We start from the raw sequence: 17780 nt of genomic DNA on the forward strand, positions 1-17780 counted from the left end.
CCTTACGGTTGCTGATTTGTGTTCATTTATGCCTATAGCCATGCCCCTTTCAAAGTTTATTGGTCAATAAGTAAGTAATTGAGATATGGACCTGCTTTATACAACTCCAATCTGGAATAGGAGCTACAGTGTAGGAGGAGATCTCAAAAATGGGTTTTTCAAAAAATTCAAAAGGATTATATTTTCTAGGCGGACCTTAATCATCCTTTTTTGTAGAGACCATTAAGCTGCACCTGTGTGATAAATTTCAAGTCAATTGGACTTACGGTTTGGGGGGCATGGCCTTTCAAAGTTTGCAGATGAACTGAAAGAATAAACGTTGATAACTTGTTGGTTATGATCATTTACTCCGTTACATTTACTTGAGTACGTTTTTGGAAAAATTGTACTTCTAGGAGTAGTTTGAAATCACTATACTTTTACTTGTACTTGAGTAGATTAGTGAAGAAGAAAATGTACTCTTACTCCGCTACATCAGGCTACAATGAGCTTGTTACTTTTCTTTTGACCTCTTTGGTATTCTACGCGTCATTGTGCATTTTAGGAAATAGATTGCTTATATATTGTGTGCATTTAGAGAAAATATAAAAACATGGTTGAGGTCCTGTTCGTTTAAGAAAATAGAGGCAGATAAATGGAAAATGGAATTGGACAAATTAATCCAATGGGATCGCTTGTTAGCTGCACATAGGAGAGTTACCCCAGTTTGACCATAGATGCACGGAAGATTCACAAGTTTTGCCGTTTAGTTTACTTTAGGCAGGTGCAGAGTTGGCAGATTTTTACTATGGAACTAGCAGCTGTTTCTGCATCAACAATGTGTACGGTGAACATCAGCTAGCTTCAGGGTGAGTAGAAGGACTGGATTAGAGGGTTGGATTCTGTTGTTTAGTTAGCGGCTAGTAAACGCATTATTATCAATCTGTGATATTGTCGGGGTCTTGGTTTATTTGTACATACTATGGTCGGTGTGCTAACTTGTGTAGTTTGTCATAAGAGTGCTTCCGACGTATTTTGTTGCTAGCCCTTTCCCTAGGTTGGATCGTTTGGTATCTAGCTTGGTATTGTGTCTCAATTTCAAGTAATGCCCAGTGTGTCAGTCTCAGTTTTGTTAAATGCTATAAAGCCTATACGTTGGGCTTTATTTTTGTAAGTGAATATGTTCATGTTTTGTGTATGTGACAACAACGTTACATCCAGCCCTTTGCCTAGTAGACTTGATAGTATGCTGGATAACAGGTAAACATACCTACTTCTCTGTCCTCTGCCTGCCGTGAGCGTTTCAGCGCCCGGTTTTTTTTTCCTTGTCAAAGGTAGCCTGTGGAAATGTGTCGTAACGCCAGCTGCCTTAGCCATATACACTTCATTACTGCAGCCAGGGGCAAGACAGTATAATTCCAGTTCAGTAAATCTTTAATTACAGCGCCACCATGTGGCCGATTGGGTTCATATTTGTATAGAAGCACATGCACACCATTTCCAGTTATTCCCACAAGTTTCATGTTTCTAGCTCATTCCAGCTCACAGGAATTTGAGCCGGCATGGCAGAAAACAAATAATAATAATAATAACTAAAAAAGACAAAAATAGAAGGGTTCTACCGCTTCGCGGTTTGAACCCTAATAAATGCAAAAACCAAGACACAGGAAATCATTACTCACACACACTGGTCAAAAACAACCAAAGGAGACGGGCCACACGCAGCAAGTCTCAGTGGAAAAGAGGACACGTGGGATGAAGGGAGAAGAGAAAAGGGAGAAAGGAGAGGTGTTCACCTTGAGAGTGCTCATCCATTACAGGAAGGCTGAGGCTCACTCTGTCACACTGTCACAGTGATGCCACCTCCACACCACCCGAAAGGTCACCTCACACTTCACTGCACTGCTTCAAACACAAAATACACACACACACCCCATTTGTGCATTTACAAAAACACAGATGGGCACACTCCCATCTGTCGCTGACAAGTGATAGGCCCGCTGCCACACAGACACAAATAAACACACATATGCATACTGCTAGTGTATGTGTGAAAGGAAGATAATGTACCACCAGTCACTTTTAAACAAAAACCGATAATGCCGTTTTGCATGGGACTACTCTTTTGTGGATCTAGAGTTTGAAAATGTCTTCATAGTTTATCTACAAAACCTTGCCTTCCTCCCTGTATTAGTACTTTTTTATAGTGCTACCTTATTTACTATAATCTAACCTGGTTGTGAGAGGTTTTGTGCTGTTTTGCATTCAGCATAAAGAATCATGCTGCATCAAAGAAATACTGACATGAGGCTATATATATATAATATTGTTTAGACTGTCAATACTGAACTGATCAGAAAGTTTGACATCAGCATCTGTCATCTGTTCTGGAAATAAATGAACAGATATCCCAAATATATTCCAGGGAGCAAGTCAAAAGTAATGCAGCTAAATAATGATGAAAATCTGTTTCTCAGTCCCGAATCAAAATAATACCAAATTAATCTAAACAAACTATTTACATTGTCTAAAACCTGACAACTGTCACTGTTTATTTTGCACAGCCACAAAGATGGCCATCTTAGTCAACATATAGAATTCTGGAAACTACATCCAATGTAACATGAAACTATATGCAAAAGTATGTTTATAAATGTGATAACTTAACGCGATTGATTTGTGCCCCCTCTGAAACACAGCTGCTGGTAACAACATTGGTGCTCCTTACTAACTGACTGGATGGCCAAAACAACTTATAACGTCTGTACCACTGCTACAGTAACTCTGTGCAGTGTGACGTGTGTTTTTATTATAGATAATTCAATGAACCAATGCTGACAACAATTTTTTTTTTGCCCCCTTCAGAGGACAGATCATAGCATGTATTTCCCTGTGCTCTTATATATGACCTATATGTTTGCTTAGTTTACTGTAAAAGAAAGTGTATGAAATAAAACTTAGAAATTAAGAATTAAGAGAGGGAAGTGGAGGCGTGCAAAGGTTGGAGAAAGAGAGTTGGAAGAGGTTATTACAGTCAGACTCACTCTGCTTCTTTAGGATCTGGAGAGAACAGGTGGTGTTATAATATCAGGGTGGTGCTTTAGAGGCTGCTTAGCACAAATGTTCATCTAAGCGGCCAGTTAGCGGTTACCTCAGCATCTGCTTGCAGAGAAGAGCCTCATAGCAGGACATTTAAGCCCATTAATAACCCAGTAAACCTGCAGGATCACTGCAGTGTGGAGTTCAACAGACTGCATTTCAGTGGAGGTGGGTCCTAGATCAGTGGGAATACCAGTGCTCTACCAGTACTCCTTTCATTAATAATGGTAAATTTCAACAGTTTGGTTGCTGATACATTTTGCATTTGTTGTTTTTTACTTGTATAAGGCCATCTGTTTTTGTTGGTTTGTTTGTTTTTTTACTGTTTCAGATGTGTTTAAGCATGTCACCATTCATTTGAGGTTCAAATTAATGTTGCAGTATTTGGAGATATTGCTTCTTTACTACTATGCCTCATAACACTGTGTATAGTAGAAGTAGGAATAATGTTTGCTGACTAAAAAATCCACAATTTCCCCCAGTAATCCTCGGTTTAGCTTGACACATTTCCATCACAGATATCTCTATTTCCTCTGATAAGATTCATAACAAACCTCTATGGTAACTTGCACCATAATACCCTCAATGCCAGGTTGCCATTACAAATGAGAACCTGCTCTTAACAGCCTACCTGGTTAAATAAAGGTTAAATAAAAAAAAATAAAGAGATCAATAGCATTAAAGTAGAATTCATTATCCACGAAAAAAGTAAATGCAAGGGTAGTAGAGCTTTTACCAGTTACACCTTAATTCAAAGGTAGCTTTGATAACACAGCACTAATAAGCTCCCTGATAAACACAAGACTTACATATAAATAAATCATTGCTTTTGTCATCAAAGAGAACAACAATAGCATCACTCAAACATTTAGTCATTTAGGATTTTACTACAAAATCCAACATTTGGTCGGCATTAAAGCTATAGTGTGTAGTTTCTGTCGCCCCCCATGAGTAATTCTAAGTAATGACAACAACTTTGACTTTATATTTTTGATATTTTATACTGTTATATTTTATACTGTTATATTCTTATATTTTTTTTGTGTCAACACTGCAAAGGGATTGCTTTAATCTCGTTGCACAAGTACCGTGTACTTGTGTATAATGACAATAAAGGCATTCTATTCTATTCTACAACTCTGTCGGCGTGTCCATATGATACAAGCCTTGTGGGACCACGCACCACCTCCACCCCTCCTCTGTGCAGTTGCTTGTAGGTCAAGGAGGACACGGAGGATTAAAAAAACATGATGGACTCTTCAGCAGAGGTAATTATCTTCGCTTTAGTTTCTGTGCTGGAAAGTTGCCGGACAACACAATCTTCTGAATATAGCCATAATGAGAAATATAGAGAGAGCAGGGCTTGACAGTTACTGTTGCCCTTGGCAACCAGATTGAGTCAATTGACAACGTTTTTTTTTATTATATAAAAACTAACCAAAACTGGAAAATCTTATTTCAAAAGAAGTCAATATTTTATTTTGTTGTCTCCGTATAGTTTAAACACTATGTTCGTGCGCAACACAACATTTCAGCTGTTGTGCGACCACTTTCCACACAAGTGCACTTGCCGTGAAAACAAATAGGCAAAGCAATTTTCTGTTCACTTTAACGGTGCGTGTTAAAATCCGGTGCTATTTTGGTGCCCCATTATGGTGCCAATAATGAATAATTATTAATAATCATTTAAATTCCCGCCTTTTTTGTGCTGATCTGAAAATGTATCCGATCCGTGAGTTTTGTGATCCGTTGCGCCCCTATTCGAGAGGGATGGGAAATTATATTGAAAGCTATTATCTCATTGTTTTATTATTAAAATGTGTTGTATAGTTGCATAAAAAAATGAATATTTACAAATATAGGCATTTTAAAACATGGCAACCGTATTGTCAATTTTGGCAACCAAAAACTGATGCCCTGGAATGTTTTGTGGAGCTGATAGTCTTAATTAGCTTTGTAGCAACTCATTTGGCAACGGCTTGAATGTAACAGACGTTCATTAATATCAAAAAGTTACACACTAAAGCTTTAAATTCTTTCCGCTGCCTCTTGGATAAATTGTCTGTTGCCATCACCACCATTCCCACTGCTTTGCCAAAACCACTTAACTGTATCTCTCGATCATAACCGTCATAAACCATCCTGTCCTCATCAACTGTGTTGTCAACATAAAATTCCAAGTGCACTTAATGGCCCTGAAATGATGATAACCTTGAAAACTTGATTGTTTGCCTTAGGTGTTCATCATAAGATATGGTCCCCTCTACTTAAATAAATAAAATGTGTCCAAGTATTCAACACAAGACTCACAGAACTATTACTTACTATTTTTTATTTGTTTATTTTTTTCAAGATTTTTTTGGGGGGCATTATAGGCCTTTAATGACAGGACAGCTGAAGAATTGAAAGTGGAGAGATAGGGGGAATGACATGCAGCAAAGGGCCGTAGGTCAGTGTCAAACCTGGGTTGAGGAGTAAACCTTTATATATGGGCGCCCGGACAGCTCAGTTGGTAGAGCGGGCGCCCATATATAGAGGTTTTACAGAATTTAATATATTACTTCTGAATGGCACCAATACATATCCTCCAGTCCGTTTACTGTAAATGTAAACGGACCTGTAAATGTTTGTCCAGGCGTGTGACTTCTCCAGTTGGTGTATTGTGAGGCCTTTAACTTGTTACTCTCTCTCGGGGGAAGATGAGATCGCGAGCAGGACTCCATCGTGCATCCCAATCTTTAAAGATTTGGAAGCTTGCCTGGGAACTTTGGTAGAATAGTTTGTAAGCTAAGTTAAAGCAAAGGCAAATTATTCTTTACTCATTAAGTAGACTTTTTATATAATTAAACATCTAATAAAATACATTTTCAAAACTCTTTCTTTTGTGTAAGGAAAGGAGGAATAATGTTATAGAATAATGTTTTAACAGAATTTTGTTTAAATAGAAGTTCTTTGGGTAAATTGGTTTTGGTTAAGGTATGATAAAGAGTGCATGCACCTGTCTTGAAAAGGACTGAGGGTGAAGAGCCACTCACCAAAGATATGAGTTGCCATTTAAAATTATTGTAGTGTTGGTAAGGTTTGCTTCCTGTTGACTAAAATAATTTGTACTCGCTACTGTTCTTAAAGTAATGAAGGTTGAACAGTACCTTCCAATTTTATAGCATTGTTTAAAAAAAAAATTGGTCTTGTTGTGTTGAAAGAATAGACAGCTTCACATTTGTCTGCAAATTAGCATGAGAAAATATTTCACACCAAGGCACAGGTCACTTTATAGTTCCAAGCCAAGTTGTTCAGAGAAAGACTAAAAAGAAAGAAAAGGAGACAAATCTAAATCTGTAAGATTAAAGCCTAATAAGTCTCAGAGAACAGCAGCTGCTGACAGCTCCAGTCACTAAAATGTGCTGCACCAGTCTGGAAAGTGAGAGAAAGGAAAAGAGAAAGGAGCACTGAGAGAAGGAAAAGGTTAATTGTATCTAAGAATACTTACGACTGTTTGCATTTTCCATCAGTTGCCAAGGCCCACCTTAAGGTTCCCTGACCTTTTGTTTGCTGCCTAAGGAAATTTGTGTAATAAATCACACCGTGACACACCTTTTCCTTCTCTACTACTCCTTCTTGTGTATTTAATGCTGCTGGAAGTCCAAGTGCCACCTCTCTGTCTCTCTCCAGTCCTTCTTCTTTCTTTCTTTCTTTCTTTCTTTCTTTCTTTCTTTCTCTCTCTCTCTCTCTGTCTCTCTCTCTCTCTCTCTCTCTCTTATTCTCTGTCTGTGGCTCTCCCTTTTGCGGACACTGGGCCTGCATTAATAACACTGACACTCCAAACGGGGGAGATAAAGGGAAATGAAGATGGGAACCAGAGTCTCTCAATATGTGCACTTCATCATATACCAGACAGCTTCTGAAACAAGGGGAGGGGGATGCAATGGATTAGGGAAAAAAAGAAGAGGGGGTTGTTGAAGGAAATGGAGAGACAGTGAGAGCAAGGGAAAGGGGTGAGGTTGGCTGCAAGGAAGAAGGGAGGTTTGGGACAACTCAAAGGGTAAAGAGTTCGACAGGACTATTATAAGGATTGGTAGGTTGTTGGAGACGTCCTGTGTAGGCGTCATGGGCTTGAAGATGATCTGCCATGCGATCCAGAGCAGCAGGAAATGGACCAGTAAAAGTTTCTCATGGTTTGCATTGAACATACAGTAGATACATTTGGAAAGGCAGTAGAATTAGAAAACGTGGCAGGGATAAAGTACACACACCTATTGTTGCCTGTAGGTTTTCATCTAAGCAGTGTGTCCTTTTAATCATCAAATCTTTATCATCTTATAGTGACATTAGCCACAGTGACTTATGTATAATTGGCACTGTCTTCATACTGTCAAACCATGGTGGTAAAGATTAATGATGATGTACTGCGAGCAGGCATAAAAATAGAGTGGGGGCTGTTTTTCCTTCTAGAGACATGAGTGGTCATTTATACCAACTGTATTTCTCATTTACACAGAATAATAAATGCATAACTTTGGCAGTGTACTTCTTTGTTTATTATTTAAAACTTTACATTTTTAGTATTGTCACATAGCATCACTTCATTCACAAGCTAAACATGTCAGTGTTGTTTTAAGCCTCATGGCAATCGAGTTTTGGGATTCAGTAGGTTTTTTTTAAGGATTTTATAAGAACTAGGAGACGTGTCTCATCCCTTAAAGAAGGTATAATCAATATTTGAATAGTAACAGTGGCTCATTTGACTACTTGTATGTTAAAAGGGTCGCTTGTAGTGAAAAACCTTCAGAGATTTTGACTCTGCAGCTCCACTAGAAAATACGGGGCTTTATAGCGACTTTCAGCTCATCATTTTGTTGTTCTGGCCCACAATTTTACTGTTGATGTTATGTCACTGTTGTGTTTATTGCATGTTTCCACCGCCCCCCTGGTGGCCAAAATATCAGCATTGAATTCTTCAGTTCATTTGATAAAATTTTAACTGCACAGCAACAATAGATGTCTGAAGACGGCTTTTGTTCATTATTATAAGTAATTTAGAAGTGAGTGAAAACTTTAATTCTGGTTCCTAATATGAAACTTAAACACATTCCAGTGATTTAGGTGAAGTGTTTCCTGTCCAACTGTTTTAGAATATAATTACAGGCTAGGCTGTCTTTTTCTCAGAAACGATGGACGAAATTTTAACAGGAATAAACTTTCTGTAGTGAGTCAAAGTAATCTGTAGACGGACAACTTGTTGCAGCTGTGAACAAAGACACAGGGTTATCTGACAATGTTAACCCTCTCCTCATCAGCAACCTCCTCCCTCTCATTGTCATCAGCATAATCAGCATTGTGATCTTTCAGCATATCTATAATAAATCTTATGAATTATTTATTTTTTTAAGAAAATAGCGGACACTTTGTTTTCAGAAGCAGATTGTTCAAAACTCCCACCAGTAATTAACAAGCAGAGAGACACAGGGAGAGCGAGAGGCAAAAAGAAAGACAGATCCTCTTTGGCTTTAATTGGAACAACATCTCACACATATACAGAAGTGTCTTGCCGTTCCCATCATCAACATTCCCTTCATGACTTCCTGTGCTCTGCTTTTTCTCACTTCTCTGCTCTCTGTGTGCTCGCTTCAATTAGCACTAGCCAATAAGTAGCCCAATTAAGTATTTTTGTGACTTTCTGCCTCTCTCCTCTCAAGCTGATGAACATTCAGCCATCGCCCAATTAGAGGGCTATTTATTAGGATTAACAGATAAGGGGTCAGTGACTGCAGGCTTATCATCTCACTCAGTCTCTGCATTGAAACAATAGAGCGTCTTTCTTATGAAATACACAGAGCTATTTACATTTAGCAAGAGGGACAGAGAGTGGGTGGATGTACACGTCATCAATTATATTACTCGGTCTGTTTTTTTTGTCACCATGTTGCAAAATGGCCTTGACAACCAACATAAAAAGATTCTCTTCCAAGTCAATGCCAGCCAAAGTCTCCCTCTTTCTGTCCCTCCCTTTGTCTGCGTCGTTCCTTCACAAGCAGACAAAGTAGAAGCAATGAGTCAAGGCAGCCATGCGTGGCTCCTGTGTGCGTCTCTGTGAGCTTTGTTTGAGCTTGAGGATGCTCAATGAGACGCAGAGAGTGTCATTTCTCAGGCCTGTCCCACGTGCTCGCTGAGAGGGTGGAGAGGGGAAAATGGAAGTGTAACAAACAGATTGTTCAATTAGGGGCGGAATGGTGTGAAATTGCTTCCAAATGATGAGCCTCTATTATAGCTGTGGCTGTATACTTGCTTGGTAGGTGAGCGGTTATGTATCTTAGAAAGAAAAAAAGACAGTTTCTGCTCATGCATCTTTATGATTATGACAAACATAGATATATTATGTGGGAAATATTGACATTTTTAAGTCAGAGGAGCTTATAGCAGAAGCACTGGTAACGTATGAGGGTACAAAACTTCCCATCCTCCATATCATGAAAACTACACCCAGTTTCCAGTTTATTAGGTACAGCTAGCTAAAACTAGTGTAGTCCTGTGATAAATCCTTGCTTCATGTTCAGTTTTGGTTGAAACTGTTTTATAGAGGTGTTGATTCAACTGTATGGTCTTTTTGGTGGATTTATTTGCGGTGCTGTAGAACTGTATCGCATGAAACATGTTTTTTGTTATATATCCTGTATGGATTAATATCAGCAAAAATAACAAACATGATCAAAACATCAATGAAAGGGATATGGAAGAAATCATACCCATCCCTTCAAATCACCTTTGAGTCAATTGTAATCAGACACACCGAATCCTGAAAGATCCTTCACACATACACTTCCATAAATACGCACTGCTTCCATCAGGCAGATGGTGACATTTACAAATTATCTGTTTTGTCCGACCCACTGTCTAAAAACCAAATATATTTAATGTAAAATGATATAAAACATAAAAAGCAGCCAAGTCTCACATTGGAGAAGCTTTAGTCAGAGGAGTTAGACAGATAAGTCTTCAATACTGCACATTTAGAAATTGTTTTGAATTATTTAAAGCCAATTAAAAAGATAACAGTCCTGTTTATGGCGTTCTCACTCCTCCTGTGCCGTGCTCCTCTCCACTCTGACTTTATGGATGCACAGGCCTGCAGCCACTTCTCTAAACTCATACATCACTGGATAAAGGTTAAGGAACAGAACTCTTCTCAGACAATGGGCCCAGGAAAGGGCACATGTAAGTAATTGTGCAGGTTTTTCTTCTCCCAATGAAGAGGTTTAAATCAAGTATTCAAACTTTGCTGTGGAGCATTAACTCACATAGGGATATCAACTTTGAAAGTACTTCTACTTTGAGCCAAACAGGTTGATTAAGACATGTAATGACTGTGAAAATCCAGAGGAGACACCAGAATCATTTCTCTGGTCCCTCTTTCCCACATATCCTCATAAGAAGGTCAGCACTCATGCATAAAGGTTCAACCAACAAGAGTTGTTATTGAGTTTGCTTTTCTAAATGCAACTAGATAGATAATGCTTACAATTTGTAAAATGAAATGCAATACCAGCAGAGATTATTTGAAAGACAGTTTAACAATTGTCTCTAACAAGCTGACATAATGTGGAACATTACATCATCTGGTCACAGTTAAATAAGCATTAGCCTTTTTTTTCAAGTCCCCCTCCATTCAAAAATGTGTACTGCTTATTGTTAGCTTAATTGGATGTTTGACCTTCACTGCAGAGTTTGTCTAGTTTTTAGATTCCTCTGCAAAATGGTGAATAAACATCTGTACTCACCTGTAATTTTAAAACCTGTTTGAGCAAGCATGTATTTGTGACATCACAACTTGTTTGAAGTCAAGGTTCATTATGCAACTTACTGAAGTGTGATGTGGAAACTAGAAACCTCATGGACTTTTAGGGGAAGTAGGAGTCATCCTGTATTTGAATATTGATATATTCTGGATGTCTTAGTGAGGAGAGAAATGTAATTTTTTTTAAACTATGTAATCACACTCACAAAGTATTATACAAAGCAAAGTATTTTTATATTTCTTAAATGTTTTCAATGTGATTTTTGATTATGGATCATAGTTATAAAGAGCAGTTTCTGCCCATAGATGTATAAAGGGATCTTTTAAAAGGATCCTTGTGGAGTTTTTGACCTCTACTAGCATTTTGGAGCTGTTCATCTCTCAGTGGGTCCCCGTTTTCTTTATCTCGTGCACAAGGATGCACACGCACTCCACAGTGCAACTTTAAGTAGGCCAAGTAGGAGGCAATGTTTGAAATAAATTATATCATCAGGTCATTTCATATGAATTATATTATTTGAATGTATTATATAATTAATGTGATATATTGTTATTCACAACATATACATATCAATATATGATGAATATATATGTAAAAATCAAATTTAAAAGAAACTTGATTTGAATGCAGTTTGTTTATTACTTTTAAACATTACATCAGACACATAGACAATTTTCACATGGCCACAAAAGAACCGTCTCCGTTTTGTTTGTGGCTAGCATCAGGCGGCCACAGACGAGGTGCATCTTAACTCAGGTTCACATTGACTTCTCCACTCAGCCATGGTGGTTACTGCTTGCATTTGACCCAAGTCTTATCTTTGGGGATTTGAGCTCTACTGCCCTTTTGATCTCTTTCCTACCGGAGCCTAGCATTAGCTGCCAGAACTCAAAAAAAGAATAATTACATTTTTATGGATGTCTTTATTGAGCAGAGTAAAGAGGCTCTCGCATTAACAATGCCATGCAGGTATGATGTTTAAATCCCTATCCTGCTGAAATCAGCAGACCTTACCACTGGTGTTTTTCCTCAAGCAGGTTCCTGACAATGAAAAATGTCCGTATTCTCAGCTTTAGACTGTCTGTGTGTGTGTGTGTGTGTGTGTGTGTGTGTGTGTGTGTGTGTGTGTGTGTGTGTTGTGTGTGTGTGTGTGTGTGTGTGTGTGTGTGTGTGTGTGTGTGTGTGTGTGTGTGTGTGTGTGTGTGTGTGTGTGTGTGTGTGTGTGTGTGTGAGAGAGAGAGAGAGATGTTACAGGGAGACTGGGTGCAGTGGATAAAGAGCATTAGAGTGCATGCATTAGCCTATGCTGCTGTGTACTGCTGCTTTCTGTGGTGTAAAGACCTTGCGCAGTAAATTTGCCCAGTTTGTGAGCTCCTGCTTCTGTTATCCTTGATCAATAGCACTAGGTGACAGCCGGGTCTCTGCACTGTGTTGGGGGGCCAATCTTCATCCCTATAACCAGCTGGCCCTTGCAACCCCACTAAGACAGATAGAAAAATTAAACATGCATGTTTGTGTTGACCTGCTTCACACAACACACACACACAACCACAACACAACACACACACACACACACACACACACACACACACACACACACACACACACACACACACCACAATGCCAACCTATCCCACCATACCAGACAGGCTTTTAACAGATGAGGAGGAAGGGGTAAAGCCTTCTGCAGCTACTCAATTGGTAAGAAGTCATAAGATTTATGGCTGACAGGCTGTTAGTAGTTTTTTATGCATTCCTTCACCATCTCCTCTTCTCCTTTCCCTCACTCGCTATACCTTTTGTTGATAATGCTGACATAAGCTGAAAAACCTCATTGTGGTGTTCAGGTTTTTTCTAAGGTCTACGTTGTTGTCCTGATTAAACTCCCTTCATGAGAAGCTTGTGACCTCCAGAACTAATGAACAAAGAGGCTAGGTGCATCTAGGAAATGTTTTAATAATGTATTTAATATTTGAGGAAATAAAAATGAGACATTGTGGTTTAAGGAGGAGGCACGTGGTTGGAGATATTTCCTGATGATGAACAACCATTTTATTCATCTGCTCAGCACCTCAGCTGCTACAGTACAGCAGGTGTTCATACGCTTGATGAGCATTAAAGAGCAGCATGCTACTGTGTGTGAGAAATGTGATTCAATAAAAAAGCCTATAGCTGTGATTACATACATAATACATAAATGTCAGATCACAAAAATGTTCCTTAAAAAATATATTTTCAAGAGTGCAGCTACATGGCCTTAAGTAAGAATGTACAGTTACGTATCAAATAATTGTATTTACTTTCCAGCTCGCTGAATGTATCACTAGGGTGACATTTGGTCTAGGATTTCATGTAATAATGAAGTATGTTGTTACTTTCACTTAATCAATAGGGACGGAAATTGCTTATAGATGTGGAGGCATTGTAATCCAAAGGTAACGGAGTAGACTGCCTAAAGTGCAAGAAAGAGCAAGCCACAGAGCAGCTAATCACAGATACGTGATTGTACAGTAATAAATGTAACTCTCCAAACTCTGATTACCAGTTGGACGACAAGGGTGAAATCTCAAGGGCAGTAAAACGAAACTGGAGAACGATGATGATGAGATGAGCCATAAATTGGAATATGTGGCCTATCTTTCTGTCTAGTGCCCGCAGATGAGATGGAGGAATAGAGCATTATGTGTCCACCCCACACACACACACCACCCGGAGCTGGGAGGTACAGAGATGACCGTCCACTCCTGTCTATCAGCGTCTGCCAGGCGCTGCTCTTTCTGATTCACCTCCCAAAGGTTTCTCTTTTCCTCTGCACTACAAGGCAGCCTCTCTCTGAGCATAAATACATAAATACATGAGTACAGTTAGAAAAATATACAGAAAGGTGGACAGCAAGGCACACAAAGACATGTGGAACACACACACACACACACACAACACACACACACACACACACACACATATAAACACAATACGATGCAATCACTGGAGCTGCAAAGAATAGCACATTAACACAAGTCATTGGAATGTAACGCAGGAACTTTCAGCTGAAGTCCCAAGCTTCCTCACTCCAGCCAGTCAGTTAGTCATTGTCTGGGCTCCACCGCCTCTGAATATAAAACGTCATGTCTTTGCTGTACACCTCCCTATTACGAGCCTAGCAGAATGTATAGCATACATATGGGGGAGGTGCAATATGTATAGACCATTAACCAGGGACAGGGATCAGAATATCATTCAATGGGCAGAGTGTGGGTAAACTTGACTCAACGCAGGCATGCAGTGTTACACAATAACAGGTATTGTGCCAGCACAACTCTCACTGACAAGCAGAGGAAAGAATGCTCCAGGACTACATTAACCTCCCGATCAGACACAGCCAGTGTTTCCAGCCCCTTCAGACTCCATCATTACCTATTCAGAGCCTATTCCACAGGACTGTCATGGGACTCATTACTCCATTGCTTTGTGAGGCTGCAGACAGTAGTGCGGCTGTGCGGTGTGTAAGCGAGAGAAGGCGTACGCTGACCCAGGGCACATTCTGACATGGAGTGTCTTAACGCACACGGAGAGTACACAGGGTTTGACCGCACTGGAAGTTTACTGTAGAAGTAGAATAGTGCCACCAACAGTCCACCAACTGTTTAGGGCCCTGCTGGAGTCCATGCAAGCTCCATGGAAGTGGAGTTGATGTAATATTGTGTGGAAGCAGCATTGATGAGAACAAATGCAGATGCTTCTTCTAATGCGTACTGGGAGGGAGACAGTATTAAAGGACAGATTCCGATTTTTTCAAATCTACCCTACTACAATATGATATAATTTAGTATGGAATACTGTCTTCATAGAGCCTGGATTCCAGCAGAACTTAGCCCTGCCCACAACATTTGTGGTTGGGAAGTTTTACCTGGACTTGATCTATTGTGGAGTAACTATGGTCAAACCAGAGCTTTTCGGACCAATAAAATTGTCAGGGTGGGCTTTATACTATGATGGACAGATGATCAACAGTAACTTAATTAACCACATCACCAAGGAGCGCTTTGGTTGAATAAGTTTACACCAAAGATGGCTGCAGCTGGAGAATTGAGATGCATTTTCTTTCCTGGTTTGGTTGAAACACACCCCATAATCACAGCCTAATGGAGCAGTATCAGACATATTCTGACTAGAATCTGAGTATGACAATGTCAGGTTAGTCTTTGTACTAATTTCGTACTAAAACACAGTTTGGAGTTAGTCTAATTAATTGTGCATCCAATAAGTTGACACATTTAGAAACAAACATACACAGTATTTTCCAATTGTTACAAATCACTATTTTTTGATCTGACAATGGTTAAGGCATTCAGTGTCATAATTACAATAATAACCGTTTGGTTAAGGTTGGGCAATGACCGAGGTCATGGTTAAAAGAAACCAGCGCTGACTGTCAATAGGAAACAGAAAACTAATAGTGATCTACCGTGTTTAAATATGGCGTTTTTCCCTGCAAATCTTATGGCTGTATAATAACGCAATACTACTTCCTTTTTTGTTCTCAATCGGTCACACACGGATAGTTTGGACAAAAGGAAAAATTACAGCCACCATTAACTTCTACAATTGTAAATGAGACTTGAACAATTGTAAACCTATGCTTTAAGTGTGTTTACATTCAGGTCTGTCAGTGAACCTTTTTGTGTCTTCCTCCGTACCTAACAGTGTGTGACTGTCTGTGTGCAGAGTAAAGAGGGGAACAACTGTGGTGTGACAATGTGGTGTCAGACGATGAATGAAAAGCTTCTCTTTATCTTGCTTCTTTCACTTTACTCCTTTTCTTGTGTTCCTCTCCTGCTATTCATCTCTCCTCCCACAAAGTTCTCAAGACCAGGGGGCACTCCGCAAATTAATATCACGCGCCTGTCATTGGCCCCAGTTGGTAGAACAAACCAGATATTAACAGTAATAAAAAGAAAGAATGGGATAGAAAAGAAGAGGAGTGAAGAGCAAGAAATGAACAGGGATTTGGTGAAATGGATGTGAACATGCACGCATCCATAGACACACATGCCAAACGCAAGTTCACCACACACACACACACACACACACACACACACACACACAGCCCTGTGTTATATGATCCAGAAAGAGCAGGATAATGGAAAAGCCCTGGGGGTGTGAGGGGATTGTGTCTTCTCCCTAACTACAACTCTCCACTGTCCGCTGCCTTACAATCCTTCAGACCACTCCACTGAAACCTTCAGCCAAGCTTTAAAACGCTGCTCATTACTGCAGTGTTGCTGCAAAAAAAGAGGGGAAAAAAACTATTTTTTTAATCTGTCTTGTATCTAAGTAGTAGCTGCTCAGTCGAGTATTGCTGTGATCACGTTAAGCAGAGTCTTCTAATGCTGAATATACATTTTAATAAAATGATAAGGTATTTGATGGCAACCAAAAATAATTCTGCATTTCACATCCACAGAGCTGAGATTCAGGGAGGTTTTTAGCGATCAGGCTTGCCTCGGTTTAACCCGGCGGCTATCACAGAAAATTCCTTTGGTGCCATATATGACGAGCTCATGATGACACGAAATTAGCCCACCTCAATTAGTGCCACCATTAGTGGCTCATTAAACAGGTGTGCCATCCCTACATCGGAGACCACTTGGAAATGTCATAATGTATACAGACACATTAGTTCTGTGCATGGTGGAGACCCTTCTGTCCCCTCTGTTTTTCTGCTTCTTTCTCTCTCGTTTTTTGTCTCTCCTCCTCTAATAGAGATAACAAGAATGCAGCCACATTAGGAATTCTGAATCAAATCAAGAGACTTTTTTTAAAGCCAAGAATGTTCAAAAAACAAATTAATGCTTGTTGTACTACAGTACATAATGGTTGTTCAAGTAAAATGTCTCTCTAAAATATACAGTAATACAAAAGGGGTTGACTTGTTATTGGTTGTGATCTTTAGATTATCGCCTCAGACTTTTTCAGAACACCTTACCTCATTGGTTTGCCTGAATTGTGCTTGATGACATTTATTTCGCATTAAACCGGTGCATTAAACATCCTTGCACTGGCTTGATGGAATGAAATATGAAAGAAATGTCTGCAAAAACGAACTGTAAAATTTTTATCCAATTTTGTATTTGTTGCCACAAGTTGAGGCTAAACCAAACTATAATAGTTCCAAACCTAATGCACTGTATTTGAATTAAGTACTGTCATGTACCAAATTTTCTGTGTGGCAGATGTACTGTACTGCCACAATACAATGACAAGGTCACAATGACTCAGTCACAGGCCAACAGGATTAACCGCCTCCAGACCTGCCCAAGCTCTTTTGGCAAGAGAGAGAGAGAAAAAGACAGAAAAAAGTCCCCAAAAAATAACACAGCACTCAGGAGCACACAAGGTAAAAATAGAAAAAATCGTGGGAGAGGTGAAGAAAAATCCCCCCTGCTCTGATGGCTGGGTGCTCAGTTGAAGCTGTAGGTGGGACACTTGTTACTTTTAACAGTCAGTACAGTAGCAATTCAATACACAAGGGATTCAACAATGGAGTTATTATAAATCCAATAGTAATTTATTATGAAGTACATCCAATAAAAGATGTCTTACGGGCCGATGGTTAAGGTCAAATGGATAAATTCAGATTTCATGACATTTAAAAAAAAAAAAAAAAATCAATGTGTTTTGACAATATTACAGAAAACCATGTTTCCTTCGTTTCCATATGGCCTGCCGTGTTTCTTCATGTCATGAAGTTGCAGTTACATGACTCTGCGGAGCTGTCCGTTCTGCTTCACTCAAATGAGAAGCTGAAGAAAAAGCGCCACGCCAGGGAAGCCCTTCCTCCAAGTTGTCTCAACCGCTCTCCCTAAAGAAAAACCATGACACAGCCTGCGAAGAACGATTTTACCGCGG

Source organism: Etheostoma spectabile, chromosome 4, assembly GCF_008692095.1.
Source record: "Etheostoma spectabile isolate EspeVRDwgs_2016 chromosome 4, UIUC_Espe_1.0, whole genome shotgun sequence".
Lineage (NCBI taxonomy): Eukaryota > Metazoa > Chordata > Actinopteri > Perciformes > Percidae > Etheostoma > Etheostoma spectabile.